This window comes from Halichoerus grypus, chromosome 4 (genome assembly GCF_964656455.1).
Source record: "Halichoerus grypus chromosome 4, mHalGry1.hap1.1, whole genome shotgun sequence".
Taxonomy (NCBI): Eukaryota; Metazoa; Chordata; class Mammalia; order Carnivora; family Phocidae; genus Halichoerus; species Halichoerus grypus.
In genome coordinates, this window is record NC_135715.1 from 128,927,772 (window position 1) to 128,946,979 (window position 19,208).

Genomic DNA, 19,208 nt, shown 5'->3' on the forward strand with positions numbered 1-19,208 from the left:
TATTCTAATTCTCAGGAAGAAACATCTTTTTCATACTGATTAGACTCTGAAACTGGTTTTAAATGGAAACAGTGCCAAACAGAGGTTGAAATGCAAATACATTACATTTACATCAACGGGAAGGGTCTTGATTCATTTTAATTTTATCTCTTTGCAAACTGCATATGCATAATGTTATCTTGATGTTCAGTCTCAACCTCCTCTATCTACATATCAAAATGTACAACGGAGAGATCTTTTTTGTTTTTTTCCCCTTAGTAAAATCAGTGGGAGCTGAAAAGACAGGCAATTTACCTAGGTTTTATCATGAGTGTTTGGCTTTAATTTCAGGTGCTTGAGACACTGATTAACCCTATTTTCCTAAATCCAAAGCAAGGCATTTTACTTCAGCTGAGTTCACCTGCAGATATTTCTTTTTTATAGTTTGGAGCTATTCTTTGAAATATCTTTCATCTCTTTATTCCTTTCCTCTTCGTATTCCTGTTCTCCACTCCCTCTCTCCCAGCTGCCAGGATTTGCCCTCTGAGAGAGTGGGGGAGGGAGGAAACAAGGGATGGCAGCAGAGCGGGGAGCGTGAGCCCGAGAACGCCAGGATCTGGCTTTGTTATTGGTTGACTGCTGCCTGATGGATAGACGAGGGAGGAGTGAACTCTTCAGTCTGTTCTGACGGAGCTGAAGTACAGAAACCATATTTACAGGTAAGAGCAAAAAAGAAAAAAAAATCTTTTTCTTCAAAACAGAATGCTTCTCAATGCCTATGGAGACAATTCCATGATACGAAAATTATTCTGAAGACGTTTCTCGAAAGTGTGTCCCATTCATTGCTGAAGGAAGCTTTGCAGTGAGCGGTTTTTGCTCCCTGCCAAACCATTAGCTGATAAAAACACCAGAGGCATGTCTTACCCTGTTTAACTTTCTAGGAAAGTGTTCTTGAAGCAAAATTAATAGATACAATGAGTCACCATGTGTCTTTTTTGTTTCTCTTCAAGTTTGTGTGATTGGGGATGAAAGGAAAGATGAGGAAAGCCCGGTAAATTCCACAGGTTCGGAGAAAATGGAGCTTTCTCTGAATATACGACATAAAATTTCATGTGGTGTCTTTTAATATTTAAAATACAGTAAATGGTCTAGGAAAATAATTTTTGTAGGTTGTAGACTCTTTAAGTGCTGAATTAGAATGAATGATTTGCGTTTAAGCTCTTTTATTTAACTTACTCCTCTTGATAAATCTCATGCTATTGAATAGTTGTATCATTTTATTTAGTAAATTGTAAGCTTATGTGATGAGAAAATAGCAACATGCATAGGGCTGTTTTCATTTTAAAAGCTCAGAAACCTGTTTGTGAAGGATTAAACATTGCTGTAAAAAAATAGCATCTTAATAGGCAAATTTCACTGGCAGTTTCATTTATCAATCAAATATATTTAGATAAAGGATTCTTCACAGCATTTAAATTGTTGGTAATATCCCTAGGGCAATAATTTTTTTTTTTTTTAACAGCTCAGAAGTTATGATTTTACTTCACCAGTTGCTTGTATCTCTTAATACTGTCTTTGATTTTCTCTTAGGGAAAATAGGTGAGAGTTCTAAATATATAGACTAAATGACACACTTACAGTAAAAAGAAGAAAAATAATTTTACTACAAGTCATTTAATTTTCTGGTCATTTTAATTCATAAACATGGGGCAGTTAAGGGAGGGGTGATCTCATTAAAATCAAGCTTCTTTTAAGAAATATTGCTACTGACCTGGCACACTGGCAATCAAGACTTGTTGATTATAATAAAATAAAAGTCTTTTACTGATGTAAATGATGTGTTCAAGTATTTTTAAAATACTTCCTTTGAATGACTCACAAACTAACAGGAATGAATATGTATCATATCTAAGAATTTTTTTTGATCTTGTCTTTGCTTTTTGTTTTTGTTTGAGAAATGGATTTTGTTTTTGAAAGACCAACAAAAGCAAAACAGTTCTTGAAAGATTAAAAAAAGAGAGGGGGAGAAAAACTACTGAATATTGGGAAAAGATCATCTAAATGAATGGAGAACTATCTTAAATTTCCTAAACATATTAAATATAGCTAATAATATGTTTACACACTTATGTCCTATTGACCCAAGCAAATACACTTGCATGGTTTATTTTGAACTATTTCTGGATTTCAAAAATCATTATACAATACTGAAATGTTGCTATGTTTCTAATTATTGATGGAATCTTCTGAGCTTGTTTTTTTAAAACAAAATGATGGTAGAAATTAATCTACCCCTAGATTGGAATTTAAGGTGATATATAAGACCAGATAGTTGTCACCTCCTAAAATGTGTTCGAAAAAAATAAATCAAAGCAATTATGTTTTTTGGAAATTATAAATTCCGAGTAAAGCTACCTCCAGGAATGAAGGGGAATTGATGAAAATTAGAGAGCAGAGTTCCACATGGTTTTAAATTATTCTGTTTCCTTGGAAACCAGCTGCTGCAGATGCATTTTGCTTTCTTTGGCTAAAAATATCATCCTTTTAATAATCGCTAAGGGAAAGGTTCTGAATAAAACCAGAGTACATTGTTGCTGCTTTTTATAATTTCCTTAATGGTTCACATATTTTGGATGAAAAGTAGATAAACCCTTTCTCAATCAGCATTTCCTATCATCCACTGGCAGACGTCTGCATGAGGCGTCTGCATGAGACATCTCCATGAGATAACTATGGTAGGTTTTACTGCAGAGACTACAGGAAAAAGAGTGTGTGTTGGGGGGGAGTGGGTGTGTGTTGAGGGGGATGAGGTGTGTGTGAGCGCGCTGGAGTGGAGGCAAGAGAGGGAAAAAAAAGCATGAAAGAAAACAGTTAAGAGCTTCCTGTCCAAGTGAAGGATGAAACAAGGCAAATGAAAACCATGTAAGGCTGTTCTGTGAGAGATGGCAAACGCAATACCATTTGTTTTTTCCTTTAGAGCATTTTTAAGATTCAAATATAGGTTTTTATATGTTATGTGTTTATATGTTATGTATGTTCCTTTTGCATAATACTTTCCTTTTTCTATTTATGTTTGTAATGGTTAGTAGTATACTGAATGAGACAGTAAAATTATGAAACATTTTAATGCATCAATCATTTAATCATAGAAAGAAAAGCTTGAGATCTATATTCAGGCTATGGATAGTGAAGAAGATCAAATTCATATTTTGACAGATGAAGACTTATTTAAACTTAATGTCCATACTGTTTCTATAATGGAGTCATTTCCTTACATTTGTAATCTAATATATAAAAAATTACACATCACAACAACCTAAAAACTGTTTTAATATTATTAACATAATGTATTTGAAATTTAAAAGGAATTATTATAAATACACATATATTCTTTTCATTTTATTTGAAGCCTTTTGCTTTACTTGGAAATAAAATTTCATTCTATGTGGCTTTTTTTAAATAAGAAGTAAAAATCACAATTATCATCATATTTTACCCTAGGCAATTTCCTAAATTAAAACATTTTCATTATAAATATTTTTTCTCTCGGCTAATTATTGAGAGGGAAAGTCATCATAAAGCTGTTATATCGTTCCTATTATTTTATTATAATTCAGGTAAGATTCCTATTTTCTCTTTTACCTCTCACTTCAATGTTTTTGACATATAATACTTTATTTTCATAACAATAGCCTTAGTCTTTTAGATTTATTGTTGGCAATGCAGCAAGTAAAATACCACATGCTTAAACTATATTTTAATATATTTAATATCTAACCAATATATTACTTAAATTAATTTGGTACATCAGAACATTATTTTTCACAAGGAGTTAGGGTGATGGGAGGTGTTTAGTTTTCATCAATTAACATGAACAAAGCCCTTCAGGGGCAACACGTTCAACATAAACACAGATGACATTAAAGAGCACACTGACAACAAAGCAGATGGATGAGGAGATGGGTCGTACAACCTGTGCGGATAACCCTTATTGCAGGCACGATCAAAGTTATAAAGTGCATTTCAGGTTCCTGAAAATAACACATTGCATAGGCTCACCTACAGATGATTTTAAAATACAGTTGGTTAGTAACGTCTCTTTGCTGCTCCGTGGTTCTTTATTTGCTGCAAGTAGCTGGCCAGATTCGTAGGTATGTTTACACGGGTCTCTTAAGTCTCACAAAATGTATTCAGGAAAATGAAATATTAATAGCTGCCCCTATAATGTAGGTAGACAACTTTATATCTGTCATGGAAATATGCTAGTTTGGCAAATAACCCCACATTGCTGGGAATGTACGGTGGGATTTAAAAGAAATGAAAATTACACCCGGGTAAGAAAGCCTGGGTCTTGTTTCCCAATGTTCAAATCGTGCTAGGTACTCAGGTAATTCAAGCAGATGAAAATTTGCTTTAACATTTGTACTATGGTAGGCCATAATTCAAAAATATTATTGATCGGAAGTTAGTTTTGACTTAGTATATATTTAATAACTGATAATTATAAGATAGGGCTTATCTAGGTATAGAAAGGGGGTTGGTCCAAAGCAGCATCATTACACTTTAATTACCACTTTGTACATCAAAAAGTAAGAACTGGATTTGATTATCAAGCTAATGATCACATTTGGATGTTTCGCATACTCTGTGAATCAGCTGGGCAGATCATTTGATTTGTCAGTCAATTATTCAGATCTTAGTTGTTATAATAGACTGAATAGTTTGACCCAAAAATTGCTGAGTGTGCATACTCTGAGAATACCAACTCAACATAACTTTTCAAGCATTTGATTCAAGATTATGATGACCTTGATAAATGTCAATGCTAATTCTAAGAATAACACTCTAGCAAGAAAAACCATGTGACAGGAGCTCAACTTTGCCATTCCTTTTAATCTTATGGCTAAGAGGTGAATAAAACCTATGTAATAGGTTCTATCTATGTAATAGAACCTTATTTCCAAAGACTTTCTACTTTAGTTAGATGAAGCGATCAAGAGCTTAACACAGGGGCTCCTGGTTGGCTCAGTCAGTTAAGCATCTGCCTTCAGCTCAGTTCATGATCCTGGATCCTGGGATCGAGCCCCGCTTAGGGCTCCCTGCTTCGAGGGGAGCCTGCTTCTCCTTCTTCCTCTGCAGCTCCCCATGTTTGTGCCCTGTCTCTCTCTCAAATAAATAAAATGAAATCTTAAAAAAGAGCTTAACCCACTAACTTCCAATAGAACAACAAAAAGTGGTACACATATTTCAATATTTCTCCTGACTTACATTGCACATTTGTACAAAAACCACCAGCCACCAGGCAAAAGTAGTTCTTATGTGAATTTTTGTATCTTTAAAGAATATTGATTATAAAATCCTTTGGCAAGTACTCATTTTATTTTCACATATTCCTTTTGAATATTTTAGTCTTCTGTTACCCTAGAAACATGGGACTGGCCTGTAGAGATAGTTTCTTCCTAGGTTCCTCATTTTACCTATGAAGAAAGAAAGGCACAGAGAGGGATTCCCACAGAGATTTTTAAGTAAGAAACTGAGCATTTGCTTATGCAAAATAACAACAGCCAAACACTATGTGTTTGTATTAAATATTGGATATAATGCATTAAATACTGGATGCAAGAAAAGCATCAGTTTAGGAGGACTTTGGAAGAAGGCGAAAAAGCATGGTGTGGCCAGATGGTCCACAAAGCATAACAGCACAGGAATTTTAGAGTTGCACGGAACTCTCCACTTTAGACCTGCCCCTGGTATCCTTTTACTGATCTCTTTGACTTACTGTCACAGTCTCCTTGACTTTTTGTGAGCTTGCTGTCACCATAAAAAATGCATTTGAGTTTTGTTTTCTAGTAAGTGTTGGTACAGTTAGCTGCTGTCATGTTGTGGATATATCACAATATATTTAATAAGTGAAACAAATAATTTCCCAAACAGGACTCCTGAATGCATTTACAAAGATTTCCTTTTCTCTCCCAGGTTGGGCTAGCCACAGAAAATCAATATCTGTCATCAGTCATTACCCAGGTAATACTGGTTGTGATGCTGTCAGCATATTAAGCCAGAAAGACTCTAAAAAAGGTTTTCGAACATTATTTAGAAAAGCCTTGTTTTACTTTCTCAAAATTCCTTTCTGGTAGCTCATAAAACTCATCCTTAAAGTTTGAGATTCTTTGCCCACTGTTACACCTAAATCAGTAGGGGCCCCAAGTGGACTCTCCCATGCTACACAATGAAGTCCTCTAGGGCTCAGTGTCAGATGGGAAGCTGAGCCTGGGGACTCCCCTTTTCAGCTTCTATATTCAGAGATCTCCACACAAGTTCTGTGCAGAGTCAATGAAAACAACCCAGAACCACCTCGGGCTTGTCCTGTGCTTCCTGCTATGGCTTCTTGATGTGGTCATGAAGGCCACTTTTTTGACCTCTCCATAAATTTTTATTCAACTATCTTAACTATAATTCTTGGTGGCAGGGGTGTCCTTTGTCTCTATCAACAACATCTAATATAATGCCTGATACATACTATGTGCCCCCAAATTGTTTTGCTGGCTGACTAAGGGAATAATTGTGTCAGATAGTCATCTTACCCTTGTCTTGTACCCTCCCAATGACAGACACCCATTCCATTCTGAGATAGTACCCTCCTTCCATGGGCTTCTCTGTTAAGGCTTTTCAATGTAACAATGTCCACGTCATGTAAATGTTGTTAAGCCATGCAAAATTACGTATTGCAGACATTTTATTGTGCAAACTCCATTTGAGCTCACCTACTCTAACAGGGGATTTCATCTGCATACGTTCCGCATCTCATGACTCCCTGTTCTGTGCTGTTTCATTATCTATTACTCTGTTTTTGACACACACATCATCATCATCACCATGTATTAAGTGAATAGATTAATTGTATATTAACAGAATTAATTATAATTTTTGTATTAATATGTAATAAACATTAAATCATGTTTGCATAAGAAGATGTAGTAATATCTATTTTACCAATCTCTGAGTGTTCTCATACATATACTCTTATTCAATTATTCTTCACTCTCTTGAGTTAAGTTGTTCAGCAACATTTGATTAAAATTAGAATTATTCAGCATTACTTTTCTTCTGCTCTGGCCCCTTGTTCTGCCATTTATATTGTGTTCTGGTGAACAAGTCTAAGCCATAATGTTTGGCAAATGACAATGCTGAATTACCTACAAAGAAATCAAGGTTGCATGCTGAGAGTTTATATATCCATTTTACTGGGGTTTCATATGTCTTGAGGTAAAGGTAGGCAGATAATATAAGACCAGTGGAAGTCCCAAAGTCTACCACAGCCAGGTAGAACTGACCAAAAAGAAAAAAAGGAATGTTATGCCCTGATGTGATGTCTGGGAGTTTAAAGAGAAAGAGTGATTCCTAATATACCATTACTGTGGTCATTTATGTGGGAACTATACTGTGGTATACATATATACACCTTAAATGAATGATTTAGTCAGCCAGTCAGCATGCCTGCTTCTAGAAAGGCATACTTTGAGCTAATGGGGTATTTTAACTTTGGCTGACCTATTAGTTTTTTAGGTAGTATAGCGTAATAATTGATGGGATGCATAACGGACTTTGCTGTCAGGCTGACTGTCCTTCAGCTCTTAGACATGCCATCTTACTCCCTTTGTAAATTTGAGCAAGTGACTTAAGCTATCTGAGCCTCTTTTTCCCTTTCTGTAAAATCTGGTTATCAAACTTGGGTGATATTGTAAAGACTGATAGATATATGTTGAACACTTTTCACCACAGAATTTGGAACATAATATGGAATTGTGTGTAATTTTTGTTGTTATTGCTAGTCATCCTTTTCTGTTTTTAAGCTAAGAATTAGAAACTAGGAATGGAAGAATGGAACCAAACAATACCCAGGGTTTTTTATGGCCTCCTAAGTATTATTCTTCATTAAGGTATTAAAAAGCCCATAAAATTCCTCTTGATTGGCAAGTTTTTCTACTCTTCCACATTAACTGCAATTAGATCATTGGACATCAGATAGTTAAGTTAGTATTGCATGAGATGATATTTTTCCATGTTTTCATAATGGTGAAAACAAATCCTAGAATCATTAATGGATAACAATGGCCGGACTTTCAAAATATCGAACTGGTAAAGCATTTTTCAAAGTTCTGAGAAATGTTATTGAATATTCCATGAAAAATATATTCTATGCTTAAATAAATTTGGAAGAATCTGGACGAAATTTAAACAATACCAATATCTGTATAGCTTTATTATGCTAATGCACAGTGAGATGCTCCAGAAAGGATATATAGTATTAAGAATTTTCAAGACTTATTTGAGGGCACCCGGGTGGCTCAGTTGGTTAAGCATCTGCCTTCGGCTCGGGTCAGATCCCAGGGTCCTGGGATCAAGTCCTGTGTCGGGCACCCTGCTCAGCGGGGTGTCTGCTTCTCCCTCTACCCCTTCCCCCTGCTCATGATCTCTCTTTCTCACTCTCTCTCTTTCTCAAAAACAAAAGACTTATTTGATCATAGACTCTCTTTCCAACACAAAACTTCATCCATTAAAATTTTGTGGATCAAGTTTGGTATATGCTACATTAGTCATTTTTAAGACAGATATGTATCTGTAATCTCCTGAAGATCTCTAATTCAGAGGTTAAAACATGGTATATGCTTTAATAATTTTTTAATATGAAAATAGTTCTGATGTTTCCAATATAAAACCATTTCCAAGATTACTCCATGAATTGCGTATTCTTCATAAGAGTAATATATCCAAATTTTATATTCTCTTTTTCCCCCTATGGTTTGTTTTTAAATTTCCACAAAGTAGCATGTGTGCTTAATGTTTCAAAATATTTGCTGTCACAAAGGAGCCTTATGTCCAAAATACATAAGTAACGTACATTCTAAGCTTCATCTTGCTCAATTATAACAAGGAAACAATAATACTCATTTCAGAGTCATTATAAGTGCAAATGAGACAGCACATTCACAGAATTTAGTTTCTGACACCAAGTAAGGACTCAGCAACATTATTATGATCTATTTATTTAAAAGAAAATCAATTTATTAATTAAGAAAAAAAATAGAACATAATGGACAGTATGAAGAAATCCCAAGGGATTCTGATTTAAATTCTAAGAACCGACTCGGATGTAAAAAGTGTTCATGACCTATTTCTTCTGTAAAAGTAATGTAAAAATACCAAAAATCACAAACTGGAGTGTGTTCCTTCTAGCTATAATAAAATGTCTCTAAACACAAACTTGATGTACACTTCACTGGGAAAAAGGATGTTAGGTAACTTAGACAAATGCAGACAACACGAACACACAGAAACCCATTAAGAATGGAAAGAAAGCTCATGGGAAAAAATAGTTCTAACTCACAAATATTCAGAGAAAACCAATTTCAAGCAGTGAGATACCATCAAAAGTCAAGAAACAGTATGGTGATTAAAAGTATGATTCCGAGTGCCAAAATGCCTGGGTTCGAATGCCGCCTCTAAGACTAATTAACTCTATGATCTTTGCCTAGTCAGCTCCTTTCTCTATGCTTTGGTTTTTCTTTGGAAAATGTTATTAATAATAAAGTCTACTTCATATATGTGCAATGAAGATTAAATTAGATGATGTTATACTAGTTTTTTTATTACTGTGTAACAAATGACCACAAATTTAGCAACTTAAAACAATGCCTGTTTATTAGCATATAGGTCAGAAGTCCTGCACTGTGTGGCTAAGTTCTTTGCTCAGGATCTCACAGGGTGGAAAGCAAGGTGTCAGTTTGGCTGAGTTCTTGTCTGGTAATTCTGCGGGGGTGGAACTCTACCTCCCAGGTCATTCTTTTTGGCAGAATTCAGCTCCTTGTGGTTATAGGACTGGGGTCTGTGTTTCCTGCTTGCTGGGGCTGGAGCTGCTCTTGGAGCTCGTAGAGGCTGTACACGTCCCATGTCACAGGACCCCTTCCATCCTCAAAGTCAGCTACAGAGAATCTCTTACTTTGAATCCTTCTCACCCTTAATTCACATCTCTAGATTTAAAGGGTTCATGTGATTAGGTCAGGCCCACCTAGATAATCTCTTATCAGGTCACTGATATGGGACCTTAAGTACTTACTCAAAATCCCTTTGCCCTGTAATGTGAACATAGTCACAGGAGTGATATCTCACTATATTTGCAATCCTGGGGGTGTAAAAGGCATACACACTAGGGGATAGGGATGCCACTTTAGAATCCAGTCTAATATATATGTGAGGTGCTAGAACAGTGCCTGGCACATAGTAAATACTATATGTGTATAGCTCTTATTCTTATGGAGTATCTGAAAAACTCACAGATATTTTATTTTATTTTATTTTTATTTTTTATTTTTTTGAACATTTATTTATTTATTAGAGAGAGAGAGAGACAGAGGGAGAGTGTGAGCAGGGGAAGGGGCAGAGGGAGAGAATATCCAAGCAGACTCCCACAGAGCACAGAGCCCCACATGGGGCTGGAGCCTGACACGGGGCGGAATCCCACGACCCATGAGATCAGGACCTGAGATCAAACCAAGAGTCAGACGCTTAACTGACTGAGCCACCCAGGTGCCCCAAAACTCATAGATATTTTTAAAAATAGCAATGCCATATTCATGGTAAGGGTGTGGTAAAATGATATCCCAATGCACCATTAAAGAAACAAATTGGTAGAACCTTTCTGCCAGGTAATTTGACAATGTATATTGAAAGCTTAGTACTTCCACTTCTAGGGCTTTATCCTAAAGATATAATCAGAGATATACACAAAGGTATGCAAAGAAAAGTTAATTATACTTGATTTATAATAATAAACACTTAAAGAGAAACTAAACATCTCCCTTTAGAGTTTTAGTTAAATATTATGGCATAGCCATTCAATGAAATGCTATGTAGCCTTAAGCACAAAAGTAAAATTGAAATAAAATAGTAACACATAGTTTTTGAAAAATATTGAATGAGAAGGAGCCTCATGATAGAAGTGGAGAAATTATAGGTTACAAAATTGCATATGCAGTGTTAATCAACTCACTCTTTTTCCTAGAATGCTAGGTGGCCTTTTAGCAAAACATGCTCACTTGACAAGGGAGGGAACAGACCCTGACAAGCATCCTCAGATTGCTGCAGGTACGACTAGGTTTCTAGAGACTTCTTAGGGAGCCTCAGCATCCTTCCTAAAGTTTGAGGTAGGTTTTTGGCTAGACAGGGTCACTTGACAAGGGAGGAAACATACTCACATGTCTGTCCATGTCCATCAGTCAGAACAACATGGGCATCCTCAGAAGAAGACTTTGCATCATCTCTCCTCACTTTTTTTTTTTTTTTTTTGTGCTGTTAACATTCATTCAATGCCTCAAAATACAAATAGTGTGGTCTGGTCACTCATTCCTAATGTATAGCCCTGCTTTATATTAAAGTGGCTAAGTTATGGTCTCAGTCAAGATTTTAGAGAATGGTTTTTGTTTTGTTTCAGCTATAATGCAAGATTCTGCAACACATAATAATACATACCAATGGAGGAGGTAGAAGTGAACGATTATGAGGAAAGCACTGTAGTGCACATTCTACCACTATACCACAGCTGTTAGCCCCGCTTCACAGGTGAGAAAATGTTGGCTCAGAGAAATTAAGTAACTTGCTGAAAAACTGCTATTTAGAAGATGGTGAAACCAAATTTTTAAGCAACTGGCTTCCCTCTTTTCATCATGTCATGATTCCTAATGGTTCCTGAGACTATATTTTTAAAGATATCCTCTGGAAATGTTAATGATTAACCTAGTTTAAATCCTCTGCAGTATGTATGTTCCTTGTACCTGAAGGCAAATTAGTGGTGACAGTAACAACAGATTGTTTTTTTTTTCTCTTTTCCAGCTCCAGCCTCTCAGATCTTAAATTTCAAAGTAACAGATGTGTTTTTAATTGGGGATCAAGATTATCACCACAAATTCAGATTAAAGAAATTCTTCCCAGTTCCCTCTCAATCAAATGGTTCCATAATCTTTGGAACTAGCATTTCTCCAGACTCTAGAGCCCAGGGTAGTTTCTACTACCTCTTGCTTTCTGCAATTAAATCCTTGATAAAAATCAATGCCCGGATCTCCCAAGTCACTTAATTGTCCATTTCTCCTTTGGGGATTTCCCTCTATCTTTCTCAGACTCTTCTCCTTTGCCCTACTTTCCCTCCATATTCCCAGGACCATCCATTCATTTTTATTCACCTTTATTCTGCCTCCTTCTCTAGCTCCAGCAATCTGTCCCACTCTTGTTCTAGTTTTTGCCAATTAACCTCAGTAATCAACTCAAGGCTACAGTTGTATTCTAGCTCTATAGGAAGTGTCCCTATTGCAGAGGAAATAAAAAGAACATAAAAATACATTTATGTGGTTGTGGATCTTTACTATTTAGATATTTGGGCTCTCTGGTATTAGCGTTATCTAATAAAAAAATCAACCATTCGGTATTTTGTTCTGTAAAACTTGCCTAATAACAACAAATATTTAAGTTCATAGGGGAGATCCATATAAGTTCTAAACTATTATTTAAAAAAAAATTCCATTTGTAGAAAGGTCAATGTACACAACATTCATAGTAGTTCTGACCTCAAAATGGCAAATTATATTTTTACCTTTACATTCTTTTAGCAATCTGTCTTGACTCAGTTACTTCTCAGTACATCATCAATTGAACATAAAAATTAAGAACATACAATTTTCTTCTCTTAAATACTAATAATCTCTTGCCTTTTGAGGGTCTGGGTTTGTGTTAAAGTATTAAACTATTGTTTCAAATATTTTAATTCAAAATCTGACTGTTCTATTTGACGGATATACAAATTGTAAGTATTTTCATATTAGAGCAGTACTAAGAAATTATATTTTATATTCTTCTCAAAAGGAATTACTAGATATAGAATCAGTAATAATATAGTATTCCCATTAGGTAGAGCAAGAAAACCGAGAGAGAGAGAGAGAGAGAGAGAGAGAAAAGAAAGAAGAAAGAAAGAAAGAAAGGAAGGAAGAAAGAAAGAAAGAAAGAAAGAGAAAGAAAAGAAAGAAAGAGAAAGAAAAAGAAAGAAAGAAAGAAAGAAAGAAAGAAAGAAAGAAAGAAAGAAAGAAAGAGAAAGAAAGAAAGAAAAAGAAAGAAAGAAAGAAAGAAAGAAAGAAAGGAAAGAAAGAAAGAAAGAAAGAGAAAGAAAGGGAAAAAAAAGAAAGCCAAAGAAAACTTTACTTTTTTGGACCTAGGAAATGCGAGACCTTTTTGGGGACTCTGAAGTAGAATTATAAAACTTTTGACTTCTAACAAATACACAAAAAATAGCATAATCTTTTTGATGCTTACAAATTTAAATTAAGCCATCTGTACTTCCCTGTTTGCTAACATTTTCTTCCAGCCACATGCTCTCAAAACAGTATTCTGTGTCCTAGGGTGACTTAATATTGTTTAGGACTGTTTCCACTTGACTATGTGGATGGGGAAAACTCATCCAAGGACATTCATAACTTTTCTTTGGTCTTCCTTCCCACTTCTTACTGCAGAAAAATGAATGGGGGAGCATCTTAATCTCACAATTTAGCTTCTCCTGCATGATCTCATGTCTGTTGCCATGGAAATAATTGTAGTATTGCAATTTTAGTCCTACAACCAGAGCACACTCCAGTGGGATCAGATTGGCAGACACAATCTGTAGGATGAATTCTCTCTCTTTCAACAAGTGTCTGCTATACTTTGGGACATTTTTTCCCCCTTACCTTTCCTTTCTTTGTATTTCCTCTGTGTTGAAGTCTACATCCCATCTCTCTTCAATGACTTTGTCCAAGATTCTTCAGGGCCACCACGGCCTAAAAGCATAAATATGAGAAAATCCACATAAATTATTTATATTGATTTCATATCACCTAAGGAAAATTTTTCAAATAGTTTCCTATAACTAATAAACTTAAGTTTTACCAACATTTTAAAAAATCTATCAACAGTTTTCAGTCTTTAGGATCTTTCCTATAATTCTTCTAAAATCTCTGTAAGTCACCTGAAGATTGGAAAGTCACTTCAACCAAATAATGAACGGTTATATTAGGTTACTACATGACTTTTTAAGCTGGAGACTGTCTAACTTTTAAACAGATCCAGAGTCCTATAATCCCTGCAGTAGCAGGTGATTGTTGTATATTTGACTTTTTAAAAATCTAGAATAGGGGCACCTGGGTGGCTTAGTCATTAAGCGTCTGCCTTCGGCTCAGGTCATGGTCCCAGGGTCTTGGGATCGAGCCCCACATCGGGCTCCCTGCTTGGTGGGAAGCCTGCTTCTCCCTCTCCCACTCCCCCTGCTTGTGTTCCTTCTCTCTCTGTGTCTCTCTCTGTGAAATAAATAAATAAAATCTTTAAAAAAATAAAAATAATAAAAATCTTGAATAAGTAACTTTAGAAAGGATGGTGAATCAAATAGTTATTAACTCCTTGCCTCTATTTTCCCATGGATAATGGCCATTGTCCATTTATTCTCTCTTTTCTGCCAAACTAAAAGAAATATTCCTTTAGAGTGACAAAGGAAAGCTTACTTTTTTATTGTTAATTTTATTTGCCAAAGCAACATCATAAAGTGGTACCAATGTATCTGAATTGGTCCTATTTGAAACCTAGCAGCTAGGATGGCCTTCACTGTCATAAAATAATTGTTAAATCTAAAGACAGAGGTGGTTCTAGGTAAAATTAAGTAATCCTATTGCTTTGGGAAGCACTTTGGTTCCCTTCCCCTTCTAAACTCTTTCTAAATTCTTCCTCCCCAAAAGAAACTATAACCTCTCCAGTCCTCTGACTAGTCAGGTTTTCTGATTCTAACTGCTCATCTGAGGCACTAAGTCCTCTCTAGGTATGTTCCTTAATTCCAGACCTTTCCCTTTCCCCATGAAATCTGTCGTCCCTTTACCATCGGCCCTGTGTTTTCTTGTGAAATAAGCGGCTAATGGGTACACCTTTAAAAAATATAAGTCAGATCTTGTCACTCCATTACTTAAGGCCTGTGGTGGCTTCCATCTCATGTAATGGCCGAAGTCCTCCCAGGTGCTACACAATCTAGCCCCCATTCCCCTCTGCCCTAATTGTGCACTATGCCCAGCCCAAGACCTTGGCACACATCATTTTTTTGTCCTGGAATTCTTTTCCCCCAGATATCAAAATTGCTGGCCCCATTACCTTCTCCATATCTTCATGATATCCTTCCTTGCTGTGACATTAGCTCTCCAATCAATTAAAAATGGAATATTTTCTATCAGCCAAACTTGTAGTCACTATACCACTTAACTGCTTATTTTTCTCCATAACACTGATCTCCATATGACATATTATATATTTAATTTATCTGTTTATTATTATTTATCTATTTGACTTTTTATTATTATTTACTTATTTGACTTATCTGTAGCTAGTAAATAAGCACCACTGGAGAAAGGAATTTTTTTCCTGTGCTCTAATTTATCATTTAATGATAAGATAGTCACTAGTTCCTGATAGAAGCATCTATTGAAATGTTTACTAGGGGCGCCTGGGTGGCTCAGGTGGTTGGGCGTCTGCCTTCGGCTCAGGTCATGATCCCGGGGTCCTGGGATCGAGCCCCACATTGGGCTCCTGGCTCAGTGGGGAGCCTGCTTCTCCTTATCCCTCTGCTCTCCCCCTGCTCATGCTCTCTCTCTCTCTTTGTATCTCTGTGTCTCAAATGAATAAATAAAAAATCTATAAAAAATTAAAAAATGAGATGTTTACTAAATAAATAATAAATAACCTCTAAACCTCTAAACCTCTAAAGGGCAAAAAACAAACAAATCTCATTTCTATAGAATGGCATAAATGACTAAATGAGGACCCTCAGATTCACTTTCTCAATAATTTGAACTGAGGTGTACGGAAAGAATGAGTCAACTAGTGTTCAGAGTTGAAACTTGTGAGATACAATGAAGTAGAGGCAGATCTGTCCAAAGCCAAAGCCATGCACCCACTGGGGATATAAGGAATCAGAAAACAAAGAACAGAGAGAGTCAGTCAGCAGAAAGACTTGGAACAAGTATATCCCAAGGAAATGTAGCTACTGCAACAGGAGACTGTGAGGTCAATGAGAGGCCCAAGGAGGGTAGACAGTCCCAAGGTCGCTACGTTTTTACGAAAGTCACTCTAGTTAGACTTGTTCTGTGTTACCAAAAGGCATAGATAGGCCTGCCATGCTGAGATATAATGGCTTCAGATGTTACCTTTCCTTGGTAGCATATATCGTGCAATGGCTTTTGTAAAACCAGTTTGTTCCTCCAGCTGATATTTTCTAGCAAAGGCATTTTGGGTATTGTGCTGAGTAACTGGAGAAGAGAATGTTTTGATTTCTTAGTCTGTGAGCCCTTCTGCGTCACCTATCTGAACCATTCTTTGTCATTCTTCTAGAGCCAGTCCAAGTTGGGCTTTAAATTACAATGTAATCTAAAAATTGCTCCTCTAATTTTATAAACAAGATTAATAAGAGAAAAGGGGATGGGGAATGTAAAATGTAACAGTGCAAAGGACTGCTTCTGAATGTGAAGGGGACACCGGCCAAGTGTTAGAGCAGCTTCAGCGGGGAAAGCATGGGGCTAGAATGACCTGGACCTTAGTAGCAGCTTCCCCCTTTGGCCTGGCTATGCATCCCTACTTCACCACAGTTCATGCTACTTACTACCAGCTATCTCCTTGGTTGTGAGAACATTTATTATTGTGCTTATGCTCTCAGAGTGATGTGGGCTGGCAGGGTTTGAGGATCCAGAGGGGTCCCGCAGGACCAGCCAAGAGGGTCCTTGGCTTTGCACAGGATAGAAGAGAGGAAGAGAGAGCAGAGTTTACAGAGAGAGAGAGTGCACATACAGGCAGAGCTTCCGGGAGGCTTGGAAGGGAAAAAAGAGTGAGTCTCATCTTTGCTTGGGGCTTGGGGTTTTTATTGAGGATGGTGGTCTGGTGCACATGTCTTCTCAGGCATCCAGGAACAAAAACAAGTGTTTAGGTGTCCTCCATGAGTCACTTATGCTCTGGAGGCAGAGGTCCTGGTGAGTCAGTGGTCTTGGAGAACCCTGCCCGGTCACTCCTTAGATGTTATCTACTGCGCTGGAAGACTCCAAAGAAGTCATTAACTCTGACCTTCACAAGGAGTATGTGCATTATCTGTTCTATAAGGCATGTGTAATGTGGAGACGTAGGTCCTAATAAGAATAGAAGCGGGAAAAGGAGCAAAAAAAAAAAAAAAAAAAGCAGTTTTTCATGGTTTCCCTTTAATTTTCCTGTCTCAGTAGGGTAGAGGAGTATTTCCTGATACCTTTGTTACAAATAACAGTAGACAAGAAAGAAGACTGAGATGACTTCATGATTTTATTACATCTGACCCTCTTTACTCATTGAGGCTACCTGTCACTGGAGGAACTGCTGATCATCTTAACAGTTACTCTGTAGCTATGAAGAAATTATTATTCTCAGAGGTTTAATGACTCACCTAAATTGACATTAACAAATTTTTTAAATACATCAGGCTACCTCTGACTGGCTTTCACTGACCATGTTGATGCAGAGAGTGAGGAGTCTCAAATTCATATTTTATCCAGTAAAAGATTTAGGGACTGTGGTTTACGCTGCATAAAATCTATTCAGCCAACCTCCTGGGCATAGGACTCAAGTATTCCCTGCAGCTCTGCTGAATTGACTAGAAACATGATAAGGCATCTAAATTCTGCAGGTATAGCCAGCCATTCCTAGCAACCAATTTGATTTTTGACGGACAAAGAGCCCCGGGAAAGTAGATGCCTTTGTACCCGAGAAAAAAGAAATCTCAAGCAAGACAGACATGCCCTAATCAGTATGCTCTGGGTATGACAGCATGCAAGTGAGTGATCTGTTTTGTTCTGAACTCTAGCTCTGTCAATGACAGTACACGATTTACTAGAACAAATCAAATAAGTGTGGTGGACTCCTGTTTTGACGTTTCAACACAGTGAACCGTATTTCCTTATGCCGTGCTCTGATTCCACCTTCTTAATTTGGGCTTTTTCTTATAAAATGCCGTTGTCAGAAATGAGAATGCAAATAACAATGAATCAGGGTAGAATTGTTTCCAACACTCTCAAACATTACGGGGAGAATAATTTCTGCACAGAGATGATAACGTGGTAAATGCAGTTCAAAAAATTACAGCCTCAGAAAACGATTTGGAGACTTGGACTATGCCGTGGTCAGACGTTTCAGGGCTCTGTTGTTCCTGGTCCTGTTACAGGTACATGTCACCGCGCTGCAGCTATGAGTGGAATTTTAAAGGGGAAGTTTGAAGAAATTGACGGCTCCTCACCCCGCTCCTCCGGGAGGGAATCAGATGATGAAGTTTTTAGCTGTGACGGCGCTGAGAGTGTTGATAGTGTCAATCCGTCCACTTGTAATGCTTTCACTGGTGAGTATCTGAAGCTGTATTTCAGGCTGTACTCTATCTAAACTGTGTTGGATGGTCGATTCCCAGAGTTTCTCTCTTTATCCACTGCCTTATATCTGCTCCAAGTTTTTCATCATATCAGACTTATTTGTAAAACGTGCTATCATTTTGGTTCATTAAATCTCAGTAGCATTCTTCTGTTCATCTCTATGGGGTGAGCCTGAGAGGCAGGAATGAGTCCAGCTGAAGGTAAGCCATTGAAAAGGATTTCCTCTGGGCCTTTAGCCTTCTAAAATCCATCTTTTTGAAATCTGATCAGTTGAGCTTTTTTGAACTTCTAATAATACTGGTCAATGAGCTATGGAATTTGCAGCGCTCGGTCCAGCACATTTATTTCCTAGGTGACAAAATGGTGTTTGTTTTTAGAAGACTGCTGCTCTGAACTCAAAGCCGTGAAAGCCCTCAGCTTCTGTCGCTTGAACCCTGGCAAACCTCAGACTTGAGGCCAGGTTCATGCCCTGTAGTAAGTGCCACTTTCTGCACGTATATAGCTTTCCTAAGCAGTTAATGTGAACAACATCATTTGCCTTTGTGTGGTATGTTCTAACTTAAAATTCTAGCCGCTCCAAACTGCCTTCCTTGTAACTGATGTACATGTAACTGATTTTGGAATAGGTGAATCTTTTCCAACATCTCTGTGTCCATTCAATCCCAGTCATTAGGGAAAGAAGGATCTCTAAAATAGCTTTAGAAGTTAATCATCCAAAACAGAACTAAACAAGGTCACATAAAG

At 36.9% G+C, this 19,208-nt stretch overlaps 1 protein-coding gene across 3 annotated transcripts in view; it reads left to right on the forward strand.

Annotated features, from left to right (window-relative positions):
* Positions 1 to 548: 548 nt before the first annotated feature.
* The window catches only part of CSRNP3 (cysteine and serine rich nuclear protein 3), a 198,369-nt gene continuing 179,709 nt past the window's right edge, over positions 549 to 19,208 (forward strand). Inside the window, exons 1-3 of one of the 3 annotated variants that reach the window (XM_036090418.2) lie at positions 549 to 698; positions 11,471 to 11,598; positions 18,266 to 18,436. The gene's annotated coding sequence lies outside the window, so the exon portion shown is untranslated. Of the gene's footprint in view, positions 699 to 5,963; positions 6,004 to 11,470; positions 11,599 to 18,265; positions 18,437 to 19,208 lie in introns of those variants that run through there. The other 2 variants (XM_036090419.2, XM_036090417.2) reach the window with 2 other exon arrangements.